The following is a 6,351-nucleotide window of genomic DNA, read 5'->3' on the forward strand; positions in this document are numbered from 1 at the left end:
TCTTTGAAACTATTCACATGCTTGCTAGTGTGAACTCAGCCTGAGGACTCTTGAATGACCGTGGCTGGTAGGAGGCACCTCTGATCCCGAAGTGAGGCAGTAGTGACAAGGAAACGATCATAGCCAATCTGCTGTGTAGTTTCCCCTAGAAGTTCTCAAGAGACCTGCCCCTGCTCCCTTCCTGTATGTACTTGCCATCTGTAGTTGCCTGGCAGTAAAGCTCATACTCTAGGGACCTAGAGATGGAGGATAAGGCTGCTTGTGGTTACACAATCCCACAATTCAAAGAAAGGAAACAAAGCTCCTACACAGGTAGGATTAAGACACGTGTGTGTTTGATATAAAATACAGATATGGAGTTTATTTCCTGTTCTGTCTCTCTGCTCTCTTATCTTTCTCTGCACAGAATCAGACTTTCCACGCTGGGTAGGAGATACAAGTGAGAGCAAGATTTGGCTCTATCTTAATAAAAGTTTTGTTCAGTGTTGCTAGATGCTGATGCATTAGAAGTCACAGGTGAGGCACTCCGCTGTCTGATTCTGATATCACCAGCATAATCCGGGAGTAGTTTCACTGAAGCCAGTCTAGATACACTGCTACAAGTGAGATTACTGTCGGGTGTCAAATCTCAAGCTGCTGCATATGAAATTCAAAGGGAAATATAGATCCTAGTGGAAATAGCTTTGTTTTTTTAATGGACTTCTAGGGGACAAGTTCCATTTCAAGAATATATTTCTGTGCAGCACCAGTATTATCTAAACTATTCTTGGTGTTTGCTTCTATACCTTGGATCTGTATAAAGTTGAGAGAGAAGACATAGGTCCAGATCCTCAAAGGTATTTAGGTGCCTAACTCCAACTAAAAGCAATGGGAGACAGGCACCTAAATACACTTGGAGATCTGGGCCATACAGCCTAATAAGGGCCTGAGTCTCAGCTGATATAAATCAAAGTAGCTTCAATGTCAGCTCCACTAACTTACACCAGCTGAAGATCTGGCATCACGAATTAATCCTCACAACACTCCTGGGAAGCAGAAAATATTAAGTGATTTGCCCAAGGTCACACAGGAAGCCTCTGGCAGCGACATGAATAGAATTCCCATCTCCCAAACCCCTGTCCAACATCTTAGCTACAAGATCATCCTTCTTCTCCGGTCAGTTATCCCCTAACTTTTTTCTCAAAGTGGTATGTGATCTTGAACTTCCACCTTGCCAGTTCATCAGAGTAGGGAAGAAAAGTGCTAGTCTTCTCACGCTGCAAAAGAACATAGTTTCTTACAAGACAGTACCATACTTCCAGTGGACCTGGGCAGAAAGGCACATAATTTAACATCTTCTTTGAAGGACAGCAGCCCAACCCCCAATCTGCTTGTCACTTAACAAAAAATTTACTCTGTCTTCTCTGAACGGCAGCACCTCTAACAATGTATCAGGATTCAAAAGGGACCTTTTAGCCTGGCTTGTAGACTCCTTTTTACCTGTGGGCACCTCTCACCTCTATTCAGATCTAAACTACCCAGCTACTGACACTTATTGGAACAGAGCTAACGTACAGCAGCTTCTCTCTGCTGAAACCAAACTCTTCCATTTCTTATTGCCAGGTCCCTGCTCTCAGCAGCCAGGCTGGTGCACTGTTGCTCTAATTCTAGAGGAGTTCAAGGAGTTGCAATCGTCTTAGCTCTGCAAGGTGAGTGACACTGCCCAAATGGCACAGTCAATAAGTGTGAGTTCTGTACTGTATTGCCATTGGCATTTGGGGTTTGTGAGGGGCAATTTCAGATGAGTGATTAATCTGATATCACTTTGATCTGAGGTTGAGAAGGGTGAAGGGCAACTCCGAAAGGTGTATTCGTTCTATGGGCCTGATTCTCTTCTCCCATACCTTGCTGTAAATCAGGAGTAAGTCCAGTGAAGTCAGTGGAGTTTCACAGGTATAGTGAGAAGAATCATATTGTCAATATCTAGTTTTTCCCCAGTGACCATACTCTGCATAATGAAATGGTGCAGAGCTAGCCTGTCCCTTCCAGGCCTCATCTACCAACATTTTATCTGTCTACTTATAAGAACATAGGACTGGAGGGGACCTCCTGGGTCATCGAGTCCAGTCCCCTTGCTATCACAGGCAATGCATGCTCCCATTACAGTAGTACACAAGTGCCTCACCAACAATAATGAATGAATCCTCACCACCACCTGTCAGGTAAGGGAAGTATCATTACCCCTATTTTACAGACAGAGAATATAAACACCTCATCTAAAGTCACAGTGGAAGGCTGAGGGAGCTGGGAACCTAGATCTCTTACGTCCTAGCCCAGTGCTTTAGCTGCAAAACCATCTTTCCCCTCATTTTATGTAACCAAAGTCCCTATTAACCATCAATTTATCTCCTTTTTGTGTGTAAGCCTTGAGGGAGTGTTGTGAAAAGGCTGTGAAGACAGAGGCGTCACTAAGGCATAACGCAAACCACACTTCAGTGGAAGATACCCATGGAGCTCACTCCTTGGTACTGAGCAGACTGAAAGAGAATCTGTGTGGAAATAAACAGGGTGAGGAGATAAATTATTTCTGAAAGAAGATGTTTGTTTGTCATATCTCTGGGTCCCATCATGCTCCAGTTGAAGTTAATAACAAGACTCCCTTTGATTTCAGTGGGAGCAGGGGCAGGCAACGTAGTAGAAGGCTGCTCACTATGCGGAAGGTATGCTTACACTGCCCCGGGAGCAGTGTAATCCAAATATTCAGCCTACGGCCACATCCACATTGTAAATTAAGGGAGAGCACAAAACTGATCAAATGCAGGTTTCTACTGGTGGTGAACCCAAACAAGCAGTAATTTCTATGAATCTGGCAAGGAAAAGTCCTTTAAGTGCACATATTACAGTGGTGTGCATTTATTTTTATTTTAAAAGGGTAAATGGTACCTACATTTGATGCAGTTCTCAAACGCCTGGAAAAGCTGCCAGCCTACTGTGGGCCTTGGTGTTCCAGGGGCTGAACGCCTCTGGTCTTTCAAGTATTTAGCTTTATTGAGACAGACCAGTGAAAGGCAATACAATACTAAGAGGTTTTTTTGCAGGTAAAATCAGGCCCACAAAAATTGTGCCTGCATTTTTTTGTGCCCATAGTTAGCTGAGCACAAAAATCCAAACAAAAATGTAATTGCAGCTCAGTTATTTATGCCTCTAAATTGTTGGATTTGCCACCGTAATTGTGGGTGCAAAAACTTAGGTGCATTTTTTCTGGGCACTACAAAAAAGCGGAAAGCTGTCCTTTAATACCAAGGTATAAGGCAAGTTTCATTCAAGGATCTCAAAGGGTTTAACAAATATTACCTAAGCCTCACGACACCTCTACAAGACAGCATAAGTATTGTTATAATAATTTTACAGATGGGTAAACGAAGTCATAGATCGATAGACTCAAATTTCAAGACTCTCCACTAATTTTGGGAGCCCAACTTGAGACATTGTCGACCTGAATTTCAGAGGTTCTAAGTAGCCACAACTCCATCTGAAGTGAATGTGTGCTGTGGATACTCAGCACCTCTGAAAAGCAGCCCCTAAAAGCCTCAGGCTGGGCACCCGAAGTGTTGAAAATGAGGGCCTAGGTGACTTCCCCAAGATTATAGCAAGTTACAAGCAGAGTTCAGATCAGCATCTAGTTATCCTGACTCTCCGTTTCCTTTCTTAACGACAGAACGGCAAAGCTTTGTATTGTTTGTGTGAAAAGCCTATAATATTGAGAATTTTCACAGGTATAAACTTTAAAAAATGTACTGATGTAAAGAATCGTAAAAGGACCAAAAATATACGAATGCCCTTGCAGGAGAAGAGTGTGAGCTCTGCCCCCCTGAGTGGCTGCTGCACAGTGGAAGGTGTTACTACTTCTCAGAGGAGAAGAAAATCTGGCAGGCCAGCAAAGATTATTGTGCAGCCAGGAAATCCAGCCTCCTGATTTTTGAAAGTGAGGCAGAAATGGTGAGTATTGAAGCATTGCCCTATTCTTCAAAGAGTAGCAAAACAGACACCACACTCCTGGATTTCAGCAAGAGACTTGCATATTCAGGTTATCATCTCACCCAGAGGGATTTTTCAGTACCCAATATGAAGATGCTAGTTTTCGCTGGATTGGATTAAATTTCAAAGAAGGAGGATGGATGTGGCTTGATGACCCCAAATTACAAGGATACAGGTCAGTGTTGTTTTTCTTCTTGAAGTTAAATTAGTTATAAAGCAATTAGTTTGCCCAGCCCTAGTGCACAATTTGCTGCTCCCATTGCGTCATTCCCTTTACCCAGATACCTCAGCCTAAGAAGGCTCTTGAGTGCTGAGGCAGGCTGAGCTTCATATATGTTTGCTTGAAAAGTACCAAAATCCCACAGAGCTGCTACTCACTTTTCCCTGGTCACGTTGTGTATCTCAGGTAGAAAGAGCACTACATGCCCTCCCTTAGCCTTTTGATACATCCTTTTCGGTCAGTGTTAGCCTCTGATTCAAACTAAACCCTACTGATTTTTCCCCCTCCACATTGCTGCCTCCCTCAGATTTCCCCTCACTCTCACACTCACTTTCCCATCCTCCCACTAATGCCTCCCCACACTTACACTTACCCCATTTACCGTCTGCCACTGACCAGCTGCCTTCTAACTCTTTTCTCATGACTGCAACACTCACTCACTCACAGTATTGCCAACCCCAAATGTTCAAAAATCATGAGTTAGACTCACCAAATATCATGAGATTGGCTTTAAAATCATGAGATTATGTACAAATAATAGATGTGGTGTTCTTTTTATTTGTCTTCTGCTTTTTGAGCCTGCAGGGTGCTCAGGAGTCACATTTTGAAGCTTTCTCCGGAGCCCTCTTTTACCATTACCCCTGCCGTTTTCTGCTTCTTTCCGGTACTCAACTTCACAGTTCACATACCCAGCTACAATCCCACTCACCCACTGTCTCTATTCTCTTCTTCTCTCTTTCTCACTTTTCCTCTTTTCTGTAAAATCTGTTCATGCTTTATTTGAAGGCTGTGGTATAACTGTGTATGTATTGAGCTGCAGCTAACATAACAAAGTGGTGAGCAGGCATGACAAGATTATAGGAAACTGGGTTACAGCAGCGCAGACAAACTTCTGGCGCTCTAGTAGGAGCAAGGGTTGGTTTGTGGGCAGAGATATCACCAGTGTGTGTGGCAGGAAAGCAGAAGAAGCCTTAATACTCGTGGTGGGAAATGTTCCTGGTCTTGCTGGTCCTTGCTGAGAGCAAATGGAGACTTTCAAGAGGCACTGTTGTATCTTAAACTCTGTTTTGACTGACCTTTGCTAAAGGAATCCTAGGCACTTACCTTGCTCCAGGCAGTGTTTCTGTGATTTGCTCACTCTGGCTGAAAGGTCCTTGTTTCCTCTGCAATTGGCAGCAGCTTCTTTCCAGCCTGAAGGAATGAAAATGTCAGTGTTTGGTCAAAATATGATTGGTTTTGATTTTTCATTGAAAACTCAAAATTTTGTGTGTGGGGTGTGTGTGGGGGGAATTCTGTCCAGCTTTAGTCAGTAGGCATCCATCAAGCCTCAGTTGCAACCCCCGTTGCTTACTATTTGCATTCCTGGTATCCATTTAAATATGGGGAGATGTGCTCTAATGGTACCAAAACACTAAATCAAAACCTATCTCAAAAACTTACTGCTTCCTTCAACCAGCTTATAAGTTAGGTAGAGATGGTCCAAAATCAGAACTCTGTATTCAAACACACCTAAGCTTTGACGGTTTGGAGAAAATGGAACCCAGATCTGAAAATTCCCGATTTTGGGTTTGGTCTTGTAAATCCAAAAGCATAATGGGGCCTCCTCATCCCCTTTCAGAAGTTATTAGCTCACCTTTGAGATTTTTTCCCCCCAGTTTTACCATGAAAGACAGAAAAGGTGGAGGGGGCTGTGCTGCTTTCAAGGAGCAGGAGATTCATGCCGATAGCTGTCATTCATCATACAAGTGGATCTGTAAGAAAAAGGCAACTCTGCTGGATTTCTGAAACACTGCAGGAGGACTGGCTGCATACGCAAGCCTTGTCACACTATATGTTCAAATGGATTGCTTCCCAATAGAGGGCACTTGTGACATTCTGTACTCCAAAGCAACATCCTAGTACCCCATATTCACCATGGTGATATAATTATAAGTTTTGTACAAAGTATGCCTTGTAAGGTATCATTCTAAAAGTCCTGATGTGTTGAACAGTTATATCCTGTTGGATTGTATGTGCTGTCATCTAGGAATTTAGAGAACTTTTCTTTCAGGAAGTGCTTGATGAGAGAAGAAAAGGAGTACTTGTGGCACTTTAGAGACTAACAAATTTATTTG

General features: G+C 43.0%; 1 pseudogene; it reads left to right on the top strand.

The window, feature by feature from the left end:
* The first annotated feature begins 242 nt into the window (after nt 1-242).
* On the top strand, nt 243-6,022 carry LOC141984816 (killer cell lectin-like receptor subfamily F member 1; annotated as a pseudogene).
* The last annotated feature ends 329 nt before the right edge of the window (nt 6,023-6,351 follow it).

This window comes from Natator depressus, chromosome 1, assembly GCF_965152275.1.
Source record: "Natator depressus isolate rNatDep1 chromosome 1, rNatDep2.hap1, whole genome shotgun sequence".
In the NCBI taxonomy this organism is placed as follows: domain Eukaryota; kingdom Metazoa; phylum Chordata; order Testudines; family Cheloniidae; genus Natator; species Natator depressus.